At 36.4% G+C, this 24,398-nt stretch overlaps 1 pseudogene; it reads right to left on the bottom strand.

The window, feature by feature from the left end:
- Window positions 1–16,780: 16,780 nt before the first annotated feature.
- LOC114285805 (protein trichome birefringence-like 41) overlaps window positions 16,781–24,398 on the bottom strand; it is a 43,638-nt pseudogene continuing 36,020 nt past the window's right edge.

Below are 24,398 nucleotides of genomic sequence, written 5' to 3'. Positions count from 1 at the left end.
AAAAAATTAATTATTAAAATAATATGAATTTCTTATTTTGTCCTTTTTTAAAATCCATTAATAATACAAAAAGTACAATTATGACAATTGATATGTCTAAAAAAATATACTATCAAAAGGTAATTTTGAAAAATTAATATTTTTAAAATGTAATAATTGTATTATAAAAAGAAATTAAATTCTGAAAATAGATTATTATTTTTAGATGGAAGAAGTAGTCGGCTTTCATTTGATGGTTGAACACATCTTTTAATAATTGGGCCCTCACGCGAAAGGTATGCTAAAATGGGCAACTTGTTATTGGCTGTTTGTCGATAGTTTTACATTGCAAAAATTTAAAGGCATAGTTACAGGTCAGTTTGATGAATTTAATTTTTAATAATAAATTTATTATTTTTAAAAAGTACAATTAAACTATTTATACTTTTTACATCATCATATTTCAATAACACTAATAAATTAAGAATAAATCAAAATTCACAAATAAAAGACAAAATATCCCAATTATTTATCATTTTAATAAATTTTTCAATATTATTAACAGTACTAATGAAATAATCATTTTACAGACACAAAACATATATTTAAAAAGTTTTAAAAAAATTTCATTATCAAAACGAGGGCTAAGTGTGTAAAAAAAATTCACTCATGACTTATGAGTAAATAAATCTGATTTGTAAGACTTATTTTTAAATTTATACTTTCTAAATATTTCTAAATTTTGTAATTTTTTTTCACAAAACTGAGTCATAAAACTCCAATAAAGTAAAAAGTATAAACAATAAATAAAATTAAAAAATATTAATTTAACAAGCCTGATCTATTTTTCACATCTCGAAAAAAATTGGCAGCAAATATTTTCACAAAATTTTATCTTAATTTGAAATTCCCTCTCAAATTGGGGATTCCCCCCAAAATTTTGCCCTAACCCTTCTCCATTTCTCATCTCACTCTCACACACAACTCCTTCTCATTCCTCACTACAAGAAAAGTGGGTATATGAGACGGAACTATTTGCGACGGCACACTTGCCATCTCAAAAAAGCAGAGTATTTGCGACGGAACCATTTGCCGTCTCAAAAAAGCAGAGCATTTGCGACGGCACTATTTGCCGTCTCAAAAAATGAAAGCATTTGCAACAGTATTGAATTATTGTATTTTTTTTTGTATTTTTGGTATTTAGTGAATTTTTAAAAGATTTTTTTTACAAATTTTTAAATTTTTAGGTGCATTTATGTTAGGTGTGTCTAAAAATTTTAAAAAATACTTAAAATATTAAAAAAATTCAGTAAAAACAATATAACACGAAAAACAAGAAGTATAATTTTCTCAAAAGAGTTTTTGGAAAACTCTAACCTAGCATAGTGATTGTGGTTTTGAGATAGCTTCATATATATACAGTCACAAAATGGTTTGAATAAATTCAACAGTATTTTTTCTGTCGCAAAAGAAATTAAAAAAAAAACAATGTCGTCTTACTCTTTTGATATAACATTTCTCTTTTCATTCATTTTTTAATCTTCCTGTCTCTCTGTCTCTATCTCTCTCTCTTCTCTTTATCTCTTTCACTTATCACTCTTCTTTCTATGTCTGCCTGTTTGTCTCTCTCATTTTCTCTCTGTGTCTCTCGCCTATCTCTGTTCTCTCTATCTCTCTCATCTGTTTTCTCTCTCTGTCTCTCTCGCTCATCTCTCTTATCTCTATCTCTCTCATTTCTTTTCTCTCTCTCTCTCTTATCTTTCTATCTCTCTCTACCTCTCTCGCTCATTTCTTTTCTCTTTCTGTCTCTCTCTTTTTCTGTGTCTCTCTCTCGCTCATCTCTTTTTGTTCTATTTCTCTCTCTTTTTGTCTATCTCTTGCTCATCTTTTGTTTCTCTCTTTTTTTCTATCTCTTCATCTCTCTCTCTCTCTCTTTCTCTCTCTATCTCTTTTTCTGTCTATCTCTCTCTCCTGTCTCTCTCTCACTCATCACTCTTCTCTATCTCTCTCTGTCTACTTGTCTATTTGTCTATTTCTCTCTTACTATGTTCGTCTTGCTCACTCTCTTACTCTCATCTTCTCTATTTATCGAGCTCCTTCTCGATTTATCGATCCACTATAAGAAAATACATTTTTAGCAACCACTTTGTCTATCTCTCTCTCTCGCACATCACTCTATCTCTGTTTCTCTCTCTCTCTCTTCTTTATCTATCTCTCACAAAATTAAAATATTTTAAAAATATTTAAAAAATTGATTTGAATTAAGTTTTGAAAAGAGTTGTGAATTATCTGTCTTCTTTATTTATTGAGCTCCCTTTCGATTTATCGATCCACTACAAAAAAATGCACTTTTAGCGACCACTTTGTCTCTTTTTCGCTCATCACTCTGTCTCTTTCTCTGTCTCTCAATCTCTTTTCTCTATTCGTCTTTCACTCATCTCTCTCTCTCACCACCCATCTTCTCTACCACATTTACCACTACTGCAAATGCCATTCAACTACCACCACTCTTATTTTTCTCTCTTTCACTCATCACTCTTCTTTCTCTGTCTGTTTGTCTATCTGTCTGTGTGTCTTTCGTTCATCTTTCTTCTCTTTATCTCTCTCATTTGTCTTCTCTCTATGTCTCTATTTTTCTGTTCTCTCTCTCGTTCATCTCTTTTCGTTCTCTTTCTATATATCTCTCTCATCGCTTGTTTCTCTCTATTTTTCTATATATCTCTCTATATCTCTTTCTCTCTCTGTCTTTCTGTCTGTCTGTCTGTCTCTATATCTCTTTCTCTCTTTATCTCTCTCTCACTTATCACTCTTCTCTCTTGCTTTCTCTCTCTGTGTCTGTTTATCTGTCTCTCACTCTTCTCTCTCTCTCTTTCTTTCTATGTGTCTATCTGTCTGCTTATCTCTCTCTCCCATTGTGTTCACATTGCTCACTCTCTCCCTCATCTCTGTGTCTCTCACTCATCTATCTCTTCTTTCATCTCTTTTCTCATCTCTTTTCTCTCTCTGTCTCTTTCGCTCGTCTCTCTTCTCTTTATCTCTCTCGCTCATCTCTCTTCTCTGTATCTTTGTGTCTCTTTGTCTATCACTCTCTCCCTCATCTTTGTGTCTCTCTGTCTATCACTCTCTCTCACCACCCATCTGTTCTATCACCTTCACCACTACTGCAAACACCATTCCACCACCACTATTACTTCTACTGTCGCTACTTCACCTCTACGACTACCATTACTACTACTATCGCCACCACTCGACTACCACCACTACTACTACTGCTACTACTACTACCATTACCTCTCTTTCACCCCTGTCACTCCCTTTACACTACCACTACCACAACTTCCCCACTAATCTCTTTCGTCATCACCATCACCACCACCACCACCATCATCTCTTATCCATCACCTTCACTACTGCTGCCGCTCCTTTTCCTCTACTACAAAAAATTAGTTCATGATATTTAGTAATAAAAAACAAGGCCGCAAAAAAATATTTTTCATTAAAATATATATTACCCCTACTTCTACAAAATAAAAAATAATAATATTTTTTTCATTAAAATAAAAATGAAACAAATAAATTTTCAATCTTAATAACTAAAAAAAAAAAAATTTAAAATTCATTAACTACAAAAAATATATATATTTTAACAAAAAATAAATTTATTTAATTATTTTTTTTATTTTTATTTTTATTTTTCATCCCCGCCCCTAAATTGATTTCCATTCCCGCTCCCCCCTTTATTTTTTTCCCATTCCCGCTTCCACACCCCCTCCCAAAAAAAAATCCCTAATCTCTTCTTCCCCCCCTCTCTCTCTCTCTCTCGATCGACGGCGGGCGGCGGCAGACTACGGAGAGCGGCAGACGAGGGCCAGCCGACAGTAGCCGAAGCGCCAGCCGAGATCAGAGACCTCTTCGACCGTTACTCCGAAAATGGAATCATGACCGTCGATCACCTTCACAGGTTCTTGATCAAGGTTGAGGGAGAAGATAAAGCCACAAAAGAAGACGCAGAGTCGATCATGGAGTCTCTCAATGAACTCAAACACCTCAATATCTTCCATCGCAAAGGTCTCCATCTCGAAGCCTTCTCTCACTACCTCTTCAGCGACTCTAATCCTCCTCTCTCTCCTTCTCCTAAGGTAATTCAAACAAAATCATTCTTAATCTTTCTCGCTTTCGTAACCGCTCGAGCCAGATCCATTTAAGAGAAATAGTATATAGTGTTTGAGTTGAGAATACATTGTTCAAATTTGATTTGAAAATTTTGAGGATGCTGAAAATGTATTTAAGCTTTACTTGTTTACTGTTCAAGTCGATTTAGTAATGGATTGTTGAAATTTAATTTGAAAAACTTGAAGATATTTAAATTGTATTTAAGCTTGAGTTGGTCACTGATTAAGTCAGATCTCAAATGAAAAAATATGAATGTAACATTCAAAAACTAATGATAAATTAATGATAAATTATATAAATATTAATAATTATAATTTTTTCATTCGTATTATCCAAACTCTAAGCTGTGTGTGGGCCACCACCATATTTACAGTGTCCCAACTCTTTGGTAAGCTGAGACAAGTTATTAATTGGCAAAGTTAGGGAAGTGCCAAACATGGAATTAGATACAGATATAGGATTATTTTATAGATATAGGATTTTGGAATTAGAGATAATTTACTGTGTCCATCTGTAAAGCTGTCCTAATCTTTCAAAAGATACCATGGGATATATCATCATACATATATCTATTGACTATATATGTTTTTCTTTTTTTGATGTATATAGATATAGGATTTTGGAGGGGATTTGAGAAAAAATTAGAGATGATTGGGGTTCAGAAGGAGTCTTAAAGGATGAAGAGGCTCTTTGTTTAGATGAAACACATTATGGAAATGTTGCAAGGTTTATTAATCATAGGTAAGTTCAACAAAACACAGAAGCGCATATGCCCTTGTGGCTTCCTCTTAATTATTAATGTGTTCTGATCCTTGTTGGTTGTTCCTCAGTCATTAACATTTGGTTTTACTCTGAAATTATCATAACTGATGTGTATATGTATATGATGGTAAGTTTTCATTTTCATCTACTCTTTTTTTCCCCCTCATTTGGTTGTGTTTGTTTCCTGAGAAATGAGTGATGGTGTTCGGTGTTTTGCAGATACAAGAAGTGATCCGAGGTGTTTTGTTTCTTGTTTTGCAGATACAAGAAGTGTTTTGCACATTTAACCAATAGCATTTCTTGCAATATAAATTTTATAAACTAATAGCAGGCTAGACAGTAGCCCTGGAAAGGACTCCTAGCTTTACTTAATTTAGGGAAATTCTAACCAAAGTAGAAACTCCTAAAAATTAAAATTTCTAACAAACATGACTTTCTATGCAAGAGCTCCTTTATTGGCTACTGATGGGCTTTAAGTGGGCTGTTTTTTTCATCCTTGCAGTTCCATTGGTACTTGAAAATTAATCTATTTCACCTCTTTTGTGTTTTAGGGAACCAACAAGAAGGTTAACTCTTGGCATTAATTTGTGCATTGAGTGCAAATCTGAGGTATGTTTGTGTAAACATGGTCAGGCAATATGTTAGAGCAATTTGGTTATCACTGTTGATTGTTATTGCAGTAATTCTGTTTTGATTACATTCTCTTTTACTCAGCGACAGTGATGATAGGTTTTTGATTCCAATGCAACTTGATTTCCTTTTTTTTGTGGACACAAAGGGGGAATTTGATGGGTATTTATGTGTCATTGGGAAGCTTCATGGTGTATCTTACTCTTTCATAGGGGGTGTGTTTCAGTGTGCAAGTGATAGTTGGGTTTGTATGTTTCTGACCATGTGTATTGTTAGGCTAGTTGAACTACAATATTGAATGTCCAGTTGCCGTGGATGTGAGTGAGCCCATGTTGGTAATCCAAACCATTCAACTTGTAGGATTTCTTGAGTAGATTATCCATATAAAAAATTAATTAGATTGGACTTCGATAGTCACTTGGACCTGGAAGGAAGTTAATGTTCTGGATTTCTTGAGTAGATTAATGTTCTGGAAGGAAGTTTATGTCTTTTCTATCACTTGGAGGGATTTATCAAGCCCCCAAATCTTCAACACATTTCAAGGGATATATGTATATAACAAGAGAGAATGTTTGCTTGTTTTTAAAGTTATCTCAAATATACATGTGTATATATGGGGGAATGTTTGTTTGTTTGTATGCATTTATTAATAGATAGTTTTAGTATTTCAAAGACAAGATAAATGGTGATTGTCTGACTTATTTTTTGATTGATTTTTACATGCCATTGACAACTTCCAGAGTTGCTTGTGATAATGGGTTCTTTTGCTGTTGGGTCCACCTATTGTATAGTTGTACCTTGCAGCTTAAGTGGTAATGATCCTTTACTTTCTTCAGTGGCATTTCAACTCAATATTGGTGTCAAAAAGTGCCTATTTTTAACTACTTGATACAAAATTTGGAAGTCATTTGGAAGTCATTTTTAACTACTTGATACAAAATTTGGAAGTCATTTTTTCCTATTTTTAACATTCTCCATCTGCTATATTATCAGCTTCACCTTCAGGTCCATTATTGCATGTTGAAAGATCATACCATGTTGATGAACCAAGTGTGGTGCTCCAACAATTGCAATTAGAGTCTATAGGTATGGCTTTATTACTTTTGTTGTAATATTACCTTTTAAAATTCTTTATGTTAGTGGCAGTTCTGTTAGTTTGAAATCGTGAACTTAAATTTTGTGCATATCCTGATTGAGAGTGAAGCATGGGAATATGGTAAGAAAATTACAATTTTTTTAATCGTATCTTTCACAATGGTGGTGCCTATCAAAAATGGGAAAACGTTTTCTAATGGTGGGCATCTATGAAACATTGACAGCTGCAGTAATGTATCCCGGAAAAAAACTTCATGGCTGCAGTAAAGTTACCTTGTACAGTGAAGTTAAGAATATGGGCACATGATATAAAAAGTCCCTGTGACCCACTTGATGGTGAAAGGTGTCGCCTAACCATACCACATGCTGTCCTTTGCAGGTATGGTTAAATTATTGGATCTAATATAACTTTGTTGAGTATGAAGGAACCTGCATCACAGGGTAGTGCTCTGTTGGCTGATGAAGAAGCTAGTTTCTGGTGAGGCAGGTAATGTCTCTAATTTGAGGGTATTTGTGTTTTTCTATGCCTGATGTTGCTTGGGACCACTTCATTAATGAGTTTTGTGCTGCTTAGATTTTTTGTCCACTTTTAGCTTTGTTGGTTTTACCTATTGTTGTGCGAGGGGTAGACTCATTGGTGTATGTCATTGTGGAGAGAAACAAGTCGGTCCTTATGCATTGGAGTATGTCATCGTTTTTCTTACAAGAATTAATTTTTTACTTTGTCAGGAAAAAAGAAGAAAAAGAAGAAACCCCGGTTGCCTTTGAATGGTATATTTGCTGTTTTGTTGTATATCCCTTGAGACATCTCTCAGAGTTAGTTTGTTGGGATTTGGGGAATATATATATCTGTCTCAGTTAATTAGCTTTGTTAGCCTCCATGATGCTGACATCATTTTGTTTCACACTTTGGATGCATTTCAGCTGCGGAGATGTAGTGGAAAATGTCTAAAGACCTTGCTGCTGAGAACTATATGATGCCTAGGCCCTGCTGCTTATAATCCGCATTTTTTACACCTTCAAAATATTCTGTAAATGACATTTGATGTAGAATTTTTTGTACAGAGGACATCTTTTTTGTATGATTTTGTGTTTGTATGGAATTATTATTCTGGGTTGGATTGTATTTGATTTGTATAGAATTTGATGTTAAAAGATCAAATTTTTGTATTGTTGAAACGAAATAGAAATAGAAATATGTATTATTTTGTTTAAATACAGGGTGCAGGTTGCACGAAATAAATACAGGTTGTGAATAAAGTAATTATAATAAAAAAAACACTAAATAAAGTTTTTGGAAATTAAATGTTTAGTGGTGAAAAAAAAAAGAAGTGAATTTATTAGTGACTAACCAATTGGTAGCTAAAAAGGAAATCAATATTTTTAGTGACTAAATATTTGGTAGCCATAAAGAATCCAAAGATTTTTGGTGACTAAAAATTTAGTAGATAATAAATGAAGACTTTCGGCTACCACATGGTTAGTAGCCAAAAGTTTAATAAAATGAAAAATAATATTTTTGACTAAATTCTTTAGTCCCTAAATGTAGTAATGTTGTGACTAAAACTTATTCCCGACAAAAAGTTTTAGTCGCTGAAAATTTAATTTATTTTATTTGAACACTTTTGGCGACTAAATATTTAGTCGCCAAAATATACCCTTTCCCGACTACTCAGAGTTTGGTAGCCGAATGTTCACTTTTGGCGACTAATATTTTAGTCGCCAAAAGATAACCTTTGCCGACTAACCAGAGTTTAGTAGGCAAAACGTTCACTTTCAACGACCAAAAATAGTTTAATCGCCAATACTATCGCCGACAGGGTATAGGCGACTAGTTTGGCGACAAAATATTTTAGTCGCTAATTGTTTCGGCGACCAAAAATGGGACTTTTGGCGACCAATATTTTGGTCGCCAAAAGTGGCATTTCCTGTAGTGAGGGGTAAAATAAATTTAACCGTAGTTTCCCTTTTTTTTATTTATTAATCTTTAAAATCATTATTTGTTAGTACTATAAATTAGGTAGAAAGAACTGTTTCCATAAATCGCATCTTCTATCAATAGAATGACATAGACCACTCACATTTTTACTTTACAATGGTTTAATTTTTTTTTTTTAAATGAATTGTCATTATGTTTAGTGAATATATATATATATATATATATTGCTAAACCCCCTCCCTTCGGAATTTTTTTTTTTAATTTTCAAACCCTCTTGAAGAAGAAGAAGAAGAAGAAGCTCCGCCTTCATAAAGGTCAAACAAATTTCTTTCTACTTTTTTATGAATGATTTTATTCTTAGTAACTATTTTATATTTCGAACTTTGAAATGATATAACTTTTGATCTATATATTGGTTTTTAATAAATTAGCATCTTTAAAACTCTCTCTATAAGATATCAAATAAGATCCATATTAATTGGCCATGAAATTCTTTAAACAAATTAGTAACACTTTTCCTGTAACATTAACAGTAAAATTTTATTTTGATTTAAAGTAAATTTATTATGAAATTTGAACATTTAAGAAGACATTTGGTGACAATCTATTTATAAAAGATGGTAGAAGTTTACTTTGGTTTGTTCATAAAATTGACAATAAAATTTCACCCTGATTTGGCTTTTTCTTTTTTTTTTTTTGTTTTTTTGTTTTCCTACACAATAAAATTTTGAATAAATTACAGTCACCTCTCCTGAGGTTACTAACAATTACACTGTCCTCCTCTCGTATGTATGAAATTACACTAATCTCTCATGTGACTAACGACATTAATGGGAGTGTTAGTCACAGGACATGTCAGTGTAATTCAAAAAAAATGAGGGGAGGCCAGTGCAATTGTTAGGAACCTCCAGACCACAAATATTATAACTTGTGTATGGTACATGGTGTGTATTCTAATATAACATTGTTATGTCAAAAGGGTGTGTACCATACGCAAGTTATGATATTTGTGGGTTTGATCACTAATTTTATGGGAGTCATAACTTAAATAAAAAAACGAGTTATAACCAAGCACCACTTGGGGTATAGCAAAATATCATAACTAAAATAATGTCATAAATAATATCACAATGAATCATAACTAACATCACAATAGGTCATAGCCAAGATCACAAAGATAGTAACTAAAAGTGCATATAGTACACGTCCCACAAAATTTCCCACATATATATATAATTTATTCCATTACATAAATAAAAGTTTTGTATTTTTCATTTGGCTTGGTTTACCTAAAATGCTTAATTGATTTCTTTTATTTTTTATTTACAGATAATCACTTCAAATGTTATACAAACCAAATTGAAATCTCCTTATGTGCTAATCTAACAACAAATCACTAATTTTCACCAAAAAATAAAAAAAAATAAAACTGTTAGTCAAACTAACGGTCAACTAATGAGAATAGGTAATTTGCAAATAAAAAAAGTAAACCTTAAGGGAAGTCAGTGTAATTTCAAAAAAAAAAGAGGGGAGGCCAGTGTAATTGTCAGTAACCTCAAGTAAGGTACCTGTAATTTACTCTAAAATTTTATTCTAGTAGGCAGTAAAATTTTACTATTCTCGCTATTGAACATACTGCAATAACATTTTCATTTGGGATCCCAATCTTAGTATTTGAACTGATCAAAAAAAAATAAAAATAAATAAAACTCAATTTAAATAAACTTCCAAAAAGTGAGAGAATTTTATAGATTTAATCCTCTAATCTTGATATTCAAACAGATCAGTGTCGGAGATGAGCCGATGATCAATGATTAAGTAGAAGATGATATTTGTGATGTGATAACCAACTTGAAAGAGAAATAGTGATGAAACTGTAGCAAAACGTGATGATTTTGCTTTCGAATAAGAGTTTTTCGGGCAGTGTTTTGAAACGAAACTAAAGTAAGAATGATTTGGTGTATGCAAGCCTTCGACTCTTTATATATATAGGGATATTATAGTCAATTCACCTTATATTTTAATGGAGAAGGGTGTCTCAAATAATACAATTAGCTCGTGTCCTTTTGTACCAAAATGTTAGACCAAGGGGGTTTTGGCTAAATCCCTCACTGTTTTCCTTCATATTTTAGTTAATTTTTTTGTACTTTTTAGTTGTACATGAACTAGATGCATCTAAAAAATAAAATAAATTGACTAAAATACTAAAAAAAATACTAAAAACATATGAAAATTCGAATAAAAATCTATGTGCATTTTTGTTGGACTTTTCATTTGTTTTTGGTAATTTTTTTTTATTATTATTATTTTTTAAATGCATCTAATCATAATGTATTTACAAAGTAACAAAATTTGATTAAAATAAAAAATATATAAAAAAGTTCAATAAAGACAAATGAAAACCTGTTTAAAATTTTTTTTTGAGAATTTAGACCAAAAAAGGATCTATTTTTAAAACTCATTTTTACAATCTCTAGCATTGCTCAAAACATAAAAAATAAACAAATAAAATTCAACCATTCACATATTTGCATTTGTTAATGTTAGGTTTTTATTATTGGCAACCCCGTTCGACAAAACTCTTTTAAGTTGTATTTGTTTTCGCACTTTTCATTTCAGTGAGGCTATGAGTGTTTAGATGCGAATCCAACCCGAATTGTGTCTTGCAGAGAAGTTTGTGATGTTAATGCTTTCAAGATTGCCACTTCGCTGATTATGACGAAGATTGAGCTGCATGTCCGCCCTTGCTCGCTCGAGAGAAGGAGTTCTCGCTCGAGCGAAGGACTGCGTCTGCATAAAGACCTGAAAGAGGTGTTTGTTCGCTCGAGCAAAGGATGCATGGCTCGAGCAAAGCCACTTATGGAGAACACGCGTTTTTGGTTCCTCGCTCAAGCGAGAGAGTCTTCGCTCAAGCGAGCATCGCAATTCAAATTTCTATAAGTACGTCTTTCTGTCAAATTTTAGGATTACTTCTCCATATCTTCTTCTTGGGTTCTAGGGTTTATATCTGGGGATATTTTGCTAGTTTTCTTTGATGTTTGGATTGAGTATTCAACTCATGGTTTAAAGAGTATACATCAAAGGATTATTTGTTTGTTCTACACAAAAGAGAGAGTTGTTCTTCGGTGGATTCTGGAGTGGCTCATCGTCAAGACAATTCCGAGGTGAAGACAGGGTTGGAAGAGGCATATAGAGGTTGGTTCAATTTGGGCGTGGATTCACTAGGTAATTGAGAGTATTCCTGTGTAATTCCTTTATATCTTCTTAGTAGATTGTTTTGTGGCTGTTGCCCATGGTTTTTTTTTATCATAATTGGAGGTGTCCAATTGTGGTTTTTTCACGTAAAATCGTTGTGTCGATTTGTCTTGATTGTTTGATTGGGATTGTTGTTTACTGCTTAAAATTGATACATAATCACAAATCAACATCTAGGGGATTTCTAGATTTTTCAATTGGTATCAGAGCGGATCGCTCTTTTTGTTTTTTAAAACTTTTGAGCAAGATCTTGTTTGATTTGTGATAATGGATTCAATTCGTGAGGGAAATTCTATGGTTCGACCACCCCTACTTGACGGGTCCAATTATTCGTTTTGGAAAGCTCGGATGAGATCATTTTTAAAATCTATTGATGAAAAAGTTTGGCAATCTGTCATGTATGGGTCGATTGAACCGGCAATTACCGTTAATGGAGTAGCTTTTCCCAAACCAATCGATAAGTGGGACACAATTGATTACCAAAATAGTAGTTGGAATAGTAAAGCTATCAATTGTCTCTTTTGCGCTGTCACACCTGAAGAGTTTAGTCGTATTTGTAATTGTGAAGTCGCAAAAGAGGCTTCGGATATCTTACAAACTATTCATGAGGGCACTCCTTCTGTGAAACGCTCAAAACTTCAAAGACTCACATCTAGTTTCGAAAACCTTTCAATGAAAGATAGTGAGACCTTTGATGAATTTTATGCGAAGTTGAGTGACATTGTAAATTCCAACTTCAATTTAGATTAAAAAATACCAGAATCCAAGATTGTTGGAAAAAATTTGAGGTCCTTGCCCGATCAGTTCCAACCAAAAGTTACGGCTATTGAGGAGGCTCAAGATGTTGATAACCTCAAGCTAGATCATTTGGTTGGAAATCTCCAAACTTATGAGGCACATAGGAATTTCAAAAAGAAACAAAAAGATACTATTGCTTATAGTAGTGCTCATAGAGTTGAAGAGGATTCTGATGAGGATTGTGAGATAGATTCCAAGATTACGGATGCTTTTATAAAACAATTTAAAAAATCTTTTCTGAAAAAGAATCCTAAACTTTTGGAATCTACTCATACTCATAAATCTAAAGGCAAAGATAAACTCAGAATTAATCCTATAGCCAAGAAGGAGAAAGGAAAGATACAAGGGAACTCTGAAAGAGTCCAATGCTATGAATGCCAAGGATTTGGCCACTTTGCTTCAGAATGCCCCACTCGTTTGAGGAAGAAGAAAGCCCTCGCTATCACTTGGGATGATGAATCAGAATCTGATAAAGATGAAAGTGACAATGAAGATCAAGGTGAAGAGGGACATAAACAATTCCTTACTTTCATGGTAGCTTCTCAAACTGAAGGACGAACAGAGTATCCGAAGAGGCCGGTTGAGAATGCCACTGATGATGAATCCTCGGGAAGTGATGATGAAGAGCTTGAGCAAGCTTATGAAAAGTTGTATAAGGAATCTCTTAACTTATCCAAATTGAATGACAAACTCACTACGAAACTCAAAGCATGTGAAAGTGAGAATGTCAAATTAAAGAAAGAGATTTTCGAGGCCAGGAATGATGCCCTTAAGATTTCTAATGATCGACAAGCTCATTGTGCAAAACTCTTGACTTGTGAGACAGAGAGGAATGAGCTACAGCAAATCTATGCAACATATGAAGAAAAGATTGAAACTCTCGAGATATCTAAAAATTGCTTTGGAAGAACTAATGATCAAGAAAGAGGAAGAACTCAAGTGTGCTATGGCTACCATTGGTCTTTGGAACAGAGGATCAAAGACTTTGGACAATATCATTGGGTCTCAACAAATTTGTTCTGACAAGAGTGGCATTGGCTTTGGTGGTATAAAAGAGCAAAAAAAGAGTGCTTCCACATCTCATGATACAAGAACTCAAGGAAAGGGAGAACAAAAAATTCAACATGAGGATAGACTTCTCAAACTTCCTAGAGTTGGTAAGGCCAAAGAAAAGAAGGTACACTCTGTTTTTATTTGTCATCATTGTGGTATACATGGTCATATTCGCCCTTATTGTTAAAAGTTGCATGGGAGAGTGTCTCATAAAGATGGAAGAAATTCTAACATCTCATGGGGTAAGAGACACATCATTGGTGGTAATGAGGTTAAAGGTCATATTAGACCTCCTTATTTTGATCAGCTTGAGACCAAACTTGGAGCGAGTTTGTATTTGCCTAGACCTAGACATAGGAAGTTGGAAACCAAGTCAAGACGGGTTCCCATTGAAGGGGAAGGGAACCACAACGTCAAGACACCATCCAATAACTGCAATTCTCACAACCTTGTTCATACTAAAGCGGTTTGGGTGCGAAAACTTGACTTGTGTTAATTCTTTTTAGTTTTTAGGTTTCTATGTGTTTTTTTTTTCTTTTTGAGTCACTTAATGTGTGCATGTTCATTTTCTGTCTTGCTTTGTTTAGAAAAAGTAAAATAATAATAAAATAAAAAAAACTCAAAAAGAATTTCTTAGTATGGTTTTGCAAGCTTAAAATTTTTGAGTGGTCCTTGGTGCATATTGGAATTGATAAGAATATCCATTACATGTTAATATGTGTGTGCTTTCTGTGGTCATTACTCATTTTGGAGTGTGTGTTTTTTGATTAGTATGTCTCATTCTGTACACACTCTTGGATTAGCAAATATCGGAGTCTTCCGCCTTAGTGATTATTTTTTTTCTATGGACTTCTGGCATTGTATCTTTTTCTTTTCTAGAGGAATTGACCTATACTAGCATATCATGGGTGATGTTGAGTCTCTTAACCACCTTCCATCTTTTTGCATCTCCACAGCTTTCCCCTCTATTCTTTGTAGTCCAACCATGAGGAAAAGGCTACCTTAGAGTCACCAACCAGGCCAACCTTATTATATCCATGCTTCTCTGGTTCGGTTTCCTTACTCTTGAGCGTGTCAGCCGCCAATGAGTGTGCAAAAGAAAGGAAAAATGTGCACAAAAAAAAAAAAAAGGAGCAGGAAAAGAAAGAAAAGAAAAAGATGTGAAAAAAAAGGAAAAAATAAAGGATTCATTGATTGAGGGGGAGCCTCCGCTTTTACTCACCAAATACCCCTTGATTTCTGGTGGTTTGACTTTTCTTTGTTGTGCTTAGATTCTCTTGCCGGAGGTCCAGCTTTCAGCTCACTGGTAGGATTTGAATCTAGTGTTTGTCGAACTCCAAGAGTCATACACACACTTTTATCATGGAATCTATGCTTTTCACATAATGCATCACTTTCTTTTGTGAGGAATCTTCTAGAGGCTGTGCACATTGTGTTTTCAAGTAATTGTGCTTCTTGTATAATCTTGTGTGTTTTAAGGTACAAATCTATAATTCCTTGCTTGCTCCACCATATTATTTTTTGTCTTTTTCTTCTTGTTCACTGTTTTTAGTGTTTGTGGTTGCTTTTAGTGAGGGGGAGTTTGGTTCATCTTGATTTGGGCTGGTAAGGGAGTTTGGTTTTTCATTTCAAGAGTTGTTTAGCATGAACACTTTGATATGTTTGGTAAGGGAGATTGGCTATATGTTTTGCATGTTGCTATGCACTATTTGCTTATTATTTCCTTCTTGCATGCTATAGTTGTTTGAGCTTTCTTTGTCAATTCGTGACAAAAAAGGGGAGTTATGTTGTGTCGGGTGCGGGTGCATGTGTCTTAGTTTTCATCTATTCATGTTACATGTCTTTAAATCTCCGATTGTCATGCTACATGTTCTTAAAATCTCCAAGTCACATCTATTCATGTTTTTCATCTATTCATATGTTTATTGCTTTTTCATATACTCTTGTGGGACTAATAGGTGTCTTGGAGATTGTGGCACTAATAGCTGTTTTGCAGATCACGACCTTGAGAAAGAAGTTTGTGTGAAGATTGTGTTTGTTGGTTGTAATGGGTTGGGGTGATTAGGATTTTATTTGTTAGGTGTTTTTTGTCATGGCATTGCCAAAAGGGGAGATTGTTAGGTTTTTATTCTTGGCAATCCCGTTTGACAAAACTCCTTTAAGTTGTATTTGTTTTCGCACTTTTTATTTCAGTGAGGCTATGAGTGTTTAGATGCAAATCCAACCCGAATTGTGCCTTGCAGAGAAGTTTGTGATGTTAATGCTTTCAAGATTGCCACTTTGCCAAAGGATGCGTGGCTCGAGCGAAGCCACTTATGGAAAACACGCATTTTTGGTTCCTCGCTCGAGCGAGAGAGTCTTCGCTTGAGCGAGCATTGCGATTCAGATTTCTATAAGTACGTGTTTCTGTCAGATTTTAGGATTACTTCTCCAGATCTTCTTCTTGGGTTCTAGAGTTTATATCTGGGGATATTTTCCTAGTTTTCTTTGATGTTTTGATTGAGTATTCAACTCATGGTTTAAAGAGTATACATCAAAGGATTATTTGTTTGTTCTACACAAAAGAGAGAGTTGTTCTTCGGTGGATTCGGAAGAATTCGAGCCTGAAGCTTTGGTGGATTCTGGAGTGGCTCATCGTCAAGACAATTCCGAGGTGAAGACGGGGTTGGAAGAGGCACATAGAGGTTGGTTCAATTCGGGTGTGGATTCGCTAGGTAATTGAGAGCATACTTGTGTAATTCCTTTATATCTTTTTAGTGGATTGTTTTGTGGCTGTTGCCCGTGATTTTTTTATCACAATTGGAGGTGTGCAATTGTGGTTTTTCCACGTAAAATCGTTGTGTCGATTTGTCTTGATTGTTTGTTTGATTGGGATTGTTGTTTACTGCTTAAAATTGATACATAATCACAAATTAACATCTAGGGGATTTCTAGCTTTTTCAATTAATATTTGTTGCTTGTTTATTTTTGTGTTTTATTTTTTAATTAATTAATTAATTTATTTATTTATTTGAAGAACTTCATATTAGATTTTTCTAAAACAATGTTTACACCATCAATTGTTCTTCTATGGAGAGGGATCATAGTCATTTCTATCTAATCACTAGAAACAAGAATTGCATACAATAGCTCATTCCAAGTATCAGGAACACCAACAACACACCAATGGCTGCAATCATATTCATTCTCTCCGTCAGTGCCATAAACTGATGGATGCCCATCTTTTCTCAATTATGATAGTATTGTTATGTCTAGCAAAGTAACCGGAGTAGTCATATTATTTAGCACTTCTTTCACCACAGCTATCACAGGTGGTAAGACCTCGGCATATGATGAACCACTTAATGGTTGTGTTTGCCCTTGGCAAGTTGCTAAATTGGAATCATTCCATGCTTTACCACTACTCAATAACAACAAAAAGTAAAAGAAAAATGTAAGAAATTAAACTCTTCACATTTGTCCTTTGCAAAATATTGGAAAATGAGAATTTTTTTTTTTTTTTTTCATAATGTTGGGTGATTACTTTTGTTAATTTTGAGTCCAATGAGGGACCTTCTCCTAGAGTTGAAATCTTTGTAAAATTAGTAAATAAAATTTGAACATTTTGACTTAAACTTAAATCACTCTTAGTAATTTAGACACCAAACTTCTCATTGGGCTGAGTGTAAAGTAACTCATTAGAAATAATTTTTATCACTTCTGAATTGACGAGTGAAAGAGTACACTATGTCATTTTAGTCGCATGACATACCTATTATATAAAATACTTTCTCTTAATCACGACAAAGTGCTAGAACCGGGATGACACTTGCAACAATTACCAAGAGAGGGAGTGAAAGGACTTACTTATAATGAATAGGTGAAATGCCTTGAAAAAAATACTTTTGAGACATTAGGATCAATGTTAGAGTCCACCCACTTTGACCATGTTATTAATCCCTCCTTAAATGCAGACAATCGATCCATGTCTTTGTATATTGTATTCCTTATTTGAATGTATAATCACGTGTCAAAAACAAAAAAAAGAGTAGTTAAATTTTTACAAATAATAAAGTGTATGTTAAAAAAGATTAATACATCCAAACATTTCAACAATTCATTTAAAATATACTTAGTAAAGTTTATATTTGTAAAAAACTAATTATACATTATGTTACAAATCATATTATTTTTCTAAGTTGGGCAAGAAGGAAAAGAAAGGAAAGATTAGGAAGCGCTTGAAGGAAAGAAAGGTTGATATGGTGTTGTTCCAGGAAACCAAGAAATCTGAGATCTTGGAGGCTGAAGTAAGGTCATTGTGGCATAGGGATAATATGGAATTTATGACTGTGAACTCTGAGGGTGCATCTGGGAGGTTACTTTGTGTGTGGGACCCAGGGATGTTTCAGATAGTAGAGTGTTGTAGTAGCAGGAGGTTCATATTGCTCTCAGGTACCTTTTTTAATACTTTTGAGTGTGCAATTTTAAATGTTTATGTACCTAATGAAGTGGGGTTAAGAAGCAAGCTCTGGAATAGCTTAGTCAAATTAAAGAAGGATTTTCCTAAACCTTGGTGCTTGGGTGGATATTTTAATGAAATAAGGAACATTGGTGAAAGGAAAGGGTGCTCTAGAAGAGACAAGGGAATGAAGGAGTTTAATGAGTTCATTGAAAGTTGTGAAGTGTCTGACTTGCCATTGTGTGGTAGGAAATTTACATGGTGTAACTCAAGAGAAGATGAAAAGTGGAGTCGAATTGATAGAGTATTATTAGATCCAAAGTGGCTTGAGGTATTTAACTTGAAGTTGTGGGGTTTTGTAGACGTCCCCGAACGCCCCGGGAGGATGGGTCCCGTTCTGTTCATTTGTGGGTCTACTACAGTTCAGGACTCTCAAATTGTCACAGTTCTTAACCAGAACCAAAGAGTCCAAATCCGACAAATCGTTTTGAGAAAAAATAGATTTTTAGAAAAGAAGTGCCAAACATGGACTACTTTGCCAGATACAGAGTCGCCACCTAAATATTTTATTTTGGGAAATTTAGGAAACCCTGACTCGGTGCCAAAGGCCACGTGTCCGTCATCACCAAAGTTGCCTCGGCTCGGGAACTTGGGTACGATTGGGGAAGGTCAACTATGAGCACCCCCTCTCGCCCGATCAAAGATCGGCCTCTACTAACCGTGATATCTTGTTTTGAAAGCATTATGTGTTCCAATTCCGGTTATTAGCCTAGAATTACTATGTTATGCGCACAGCAAACAAGTATAGACCAAATCGCCTAAATTGGAACAAAACATTGCATGTTTGTTTTGAAAATGGTTTGCTACTCGCAAGTAGTCTAAAATGCAGGTTTTGCCACCCTCAAGTGGGCTTAAAACTCATAGTTTTTAGTGCATTATTCCAATTTAGGTAATTTAACCTCCATCCACAGGCACTCAGGCAATTATATCACATAAGCAGTTAGCCTCATGGTAAGTATGCCGCCATATTTAACATTCACACTCATGCGAGATGCTAAAGCACAAAACACTTACAGTGTACTCCAAGCCAAAACAAAGAACTCGTTAGGAATCAATGTATGATCCAAGTCCATGTTAAGTGCCTAATGCGACGCACACAAAATGCAATTAGGATAAGCTCGGCTAATCCTAGAATGGCATGTGGAATGTACAAATGGCATGCATTCAAGTTGGATTTGAAATAATTATGCAGTTAGCATGATGCGCCGAGCCCGGTGCATGCAATATTGATGAATGATGCACACATGCATAGCATGAGGTATGCTAAATTAAATATGCCCTAATACTAACCATCAAAGCAAGTGAGTAAAAGGGAGGAAGAAGTGAGGGTTGGAAGACATGTACACACGCACCCACACTTATTACAAATTTGCCCTCGCTCAGAGGGACCAAAAGAATAATACAATTAACTAACCTACAAGCTAATTAATTATTACAGACAAATTAAACTAGTTAAGCAAATTAACTAATCTAAGAAAGCAATAAAAGTAGCCTCGGGGAAAGGGCCCAATGCACGCATGCTCGGTTCCGCACGGAAGGCCACTACCATGCACAAGCTGCCTCTGTTTTCCCTGCTCTGCTCCTCTGAAGACTGCCAAAGTCCCAGGGTTACTTCTTTGGGTGCTGTGGGACACCACCGGCTGAGGGGGAACACCACCGACCAAGGGAAATGATCACCGACCACAAATTGATCCATCGGCCATTGATGGATGGCCGGTCGGCACTGTATTTAGTCGACCGGCCAAAACTTCCTGCAGAACTTGTTTTTGATAGCAACAGAGGGCAAAACTTGGCATGGCGATGCATTTCAAGAAGATGTGTGCACCATCACATCCCTTATCATGCTTATGACTCAAAGGGACATGGTTCTCGATTCTCGGATCACCAATCGCACATTTCTATGTGTGATGGCCCAAGGAACCAAGTTATGCATTTTCAACGTGGAGTGAAATGCTCATAAACAAACAATGGGGCTCAACCTCCATCACAATCAATTCAAGAGGTTAAGCCTGCGTGCCAATGTGATGCAACCTAGGCATGTGGGCTAGCATGCAATCATGGAAATGCAAAGAAGCATACAAGGCATATAACAATCATGCAAGGCATGAAGCAATGCAACCAACAAGTATGCAAGACACAATGTGGGTGTTCAAGCATGCATGCAAGCATGTGACTTCATTCAATCATGCAACTTCAACCATGCAACAACACACAAATATGCAACAACATACAGGGTGAGCATGCAACAACCATGCAACAGAGGGACTTACACTAGTTAGGAAGCTCTATACTAAGCCCAAAACAGTGGCCAACATGCTCAAAAATGAAGTCAAAATGACATACAAACATGCATGCACACAAGGACCAACACTTAGGCATATAGAGACAACTCTCAAGCACACTTAAGAGGATGCAAACATGGACAGATGGCATGCATATAAGCTCTGAAAATCATGTTGTAAAGATGCCAAACCAAGTAAACAAGACAAGATAAACATGCAACAACGGCCCAAGATTCAAGGCAAGCCCAAAGAGGCTTAAACCATGGCTAAGTCAACCAAGCCTCACAAGGCTAAAAGGACTTAAAACAGGTCCAAGGAAGGCCTAAGCAAAGCTAAGGATACACCTAGATGGCATCTAAGTGACCTAAACATGCAAGCGTGCACAAGGGCCTAAACAAAGGGCATAAGTCAACAACCTTTTAACACATTAGAGGGGCATCAAATGCAAGCATACAAGCATGCTAGGTGGACTGAAATGGCATGGTAAGTGGTTCCAAACCACTGAAATAATGTAAGGATAGCGTGCTAGAGGGTCCGATACTTAAGGCCTACAAGGGGGATTACATGGTAGCTATACAAAGAAAAGCATGGATGACCCAAATGACCAAAAACAGTCCTCAAGCACATCAAAACAAGCATAAAAGCTTCACAAAGCTAAGCCAAAAACATGCTAGAAACAAGGCTCAAAGCATAAAGCATGTTAAGGCAAATCATGGCATTACACGACAAGTATGCAAAGCAAGCATGGTGTGTCTAAACCAACTAAAAACAGAGCTATATTATGACATAATAAGCACAAAAATCAGTCAAGGCATGATCAACATGGACCTAAACTAGATGCTCCCTCAAGAGGCTAAAATGGCCATTTTCAAGGACAACAAGGAGAGGGGATGGTCCTCTCCTTCTCAGGACCTCAAGGCACCATCCACACAACTGAAATCCCTCAAGATTACAGTGGTGAGGAGGCCCAAACACAATGGTCCCGGAGCTCACCAAAAATGCACAAAAATGGAGCCTAACATGGCTTGAGAGGGGTCAAACAACCTCAAAGCTCAAAACACTCTCAAACAACTATTTAGAGTAGACAAAAACAAGAATTTTATATGTTATACACCAAGTCTAAAAACAGATGCAAGGTAGTCAAAAAAGCTATGGAAAAATGGGGTAAAAAAAGGCAAGAATGTTACCCTTGAAGACCCTCTTCACAAATGGTGGACCAGCTGCTTCTTTGGCTCAAACCAGCTCCAAAACTTCAAGAACAGCCTCTTAGTACCTCAGTAGCTAAAGGAAGGTGTAATGGTGGGTGTTTGTGCACAAAAGTAAGACAAAACACACACAAAACACAAGAGAGAGGGAGATATAGATATAGGATAGATACACGACTCACACCCTAAAACTAGAGCCCTCTGACAAAATTTTGTCTAACCTAAAAGAGGGAGAAGAGGCCTCCTCTTATAGAAGATTCAACCTTGTAAAGCCTCCAAGGCAAGCTAACAAGGTTGAAATCCCTCCATATACGTGTATGGAGGGGAGCAAAGGTGGGTGCCAGCTATCACAGTTGGCACAAAAATCTCTGCAAAAGTAGGTGAACAGTGGTCAGCTGGCAAAAAATGCAATTTGACCAAAATAGATCATCGGCCGGCCACAAAAAGTGCCGGCCGGCCAAACATTTGGCCGATGGCAACAAAACAATGGCCGGTGGCCCCAAGCCATGGCCGGTGATGTGTGGGGATGGCCAATAAGCCATTCCTTGCCCCCTTCAAGGCAAAACACAAGTGTTTGGTGCAAAACCAAACACAATACAGTCGAGTTGAGAGATCCTGAGGCAAGGCGCGTAGCCAAGACCTCCGGGAACTCAAGACGAACACAAACAAGGATGATCACCGAGTGTTCAAACGGTGACGCCCAAGTCTTGAGGACGGTCAAAAATGAGGTGTCTGCAGTTGCCCCTCTTTGACAGAACTCGAAAGTCATAACAATGACGGAAGTGAGTGTCAAAGCCCAGAGATGACCCATTTTTGACAAGGCCGAAGACTTAGACAAAGCATACAAGCAACAGACAAAGATATGCGCCCGAAGGTAGGGGCAAAATGCAAGACAATGCACAAAGCCGAGCATAACTTATGATTATGCAAGAAACATAGGGACGTATCCCGGTGTTTCGGAAAGGTATAAGCATTGGAACGTATTCCAAATGCTCTTAACCAAAGAGGGAGAAACATAGGGACATATCCCGGTGTTTCAGGAAAAGGAGAAGAAACATAAGGACGTATCCCAGTGTTTCAGAAAGAGAGAGAAACGTAGGGACGTATCCCGGTGTTTCGGAATGAAGGAGAAACATAGGGACGTATCCCGGTATTTTGAAAAGGAGAAGAAACATAGGGACGTATCCCGGTGTTTCGAAAGGAAGGAGAAACATAGGGACGTATCCTGGTATTTCGGAAACAGAGAAGAAACATAGGGACATATCCCGGTGTTTCAGAAAGGAAGGAGAAACATAGGGACGTATCCTGGTGTTTCGGAAACGGAGAAGAAACATAGGGACGTATCCCGGTGTTTCGGAAAGAAGGGAGAAACATAGGGGCGTATCCCAGTATTTCAGAAAAGGTATAAGCATTGGAACATATTCCAAATGCTCTTAACCAAAGAGAGAGAAACACAGGGACGTATCCCGGTGTTTCGGAATGGTGTGAGCATTGGAACGTATTCCAAATGCTTTTAACCGAAGAGGGAGAAACATAGGGACGTATCCCGGTGTTTCGAAACAAAGGAGAAACATAGGGACGTATCCCAGTGTTTCAGAGGGGTAGAGAAACATAGGGACGTATCCCGGTGTGTCGGAAGGAAGGAGAAACATAGGGACGTATCCTGGTGTTTCGGAAAGGTATAAGCATTGGAACGTATTCCAAATGCTCTTAACCAAAGGGGAAGAAACATAGGGACGTATCCTAGTGTTTCAGAATGGTGTGAGCATTGGAACGTATTCCAAACGCTTTTAACCGAAGAGGGAGAAACATAGGGACATATCCCGATGTTTCGAAACGACGGAGAAACATAGGGACGTATCCCAGTGTTTCAGAGAGGTAGAGAAACATAGGGACGTATCCCGGTGTTTTGGAAGGAAGGAGAAACATAGGGACGTATCCCGGTGTTTCGGAAAGGTATAAGCATTGGAACGCATTCCAAATGCTCTTAACCAAAGGAGGAGAAACATAGGGACATATCCCAGTGTTTCAGAATGGTTCAAGCATTGGAACGTATTTCGAATGCTCTTAACCAAAGAGGGAGAAACATAGGGACGTATCCGGTGTTTCAGGAAAAGGAGAAGAAACATAGGGACGTATCCCGGTGTTTCGGAAAGAGAGAGAAACGTAGGGACGTATCCCGGTGTTTCGGAAGGAATGAGAAACATAGGGATGTATCCCTGTGTTTCAGAAGGAATGAGAAACATAAGGACGTATCCCGGTGTTTCGGAAAAGAAGAAGAAACATAGGGACGTATCCCGGTGTTTCAAAAATAAGGAGAAACATAGGGACATATCCCGGTGTTTCGGAAGGAATGAGAAACATAGAGACGTATCCTGGTGTTTCGGAAGGAATGAGAAACATAGGGATGTATCCCGGTGTTTCGGAAAGGTATAAGAAACATAGGGACGTATCCCGGTGTTTCGGAGAGAGAGAAACGTTGGGACGTATCCCGGTGTTTCGAAAAGGTATAAGCATTGGAACGTATTCCAAATGCTCTTAACAAAAGGGGAGAAGTATAGGGACGTATCCTGGTGTTTCAGAAAGGCGGAAAAGGGCGTGCACAACAATGCAAGTGAAATGTGCGTGACTACGCAAGTGAAGAGGTTCATGACAATGCAAATATAATGTGCATAACAATGCCGGTGTAACGGTGCATAACAATGCTAGATAGATGTGCATAACAATGT

This window comes from Camellia sinensis, chromosome 7 (assembly GCF_055761805.1).
Source record: "Camellia sinensis isolate YWXY chromosome 7, ASM5576180v1, whole genome shotgun sequence".
NCBI lineage: Eukaryota > Viridiplantae > Streptophyta > Magnoliopsida > Ericales > Theaceae > Camellia > Camellia sinensis.
Note: the sequence above shows the minus strand (reverse complement) of the source record. Positions and strands in the feature narration are given on the sequence as shown.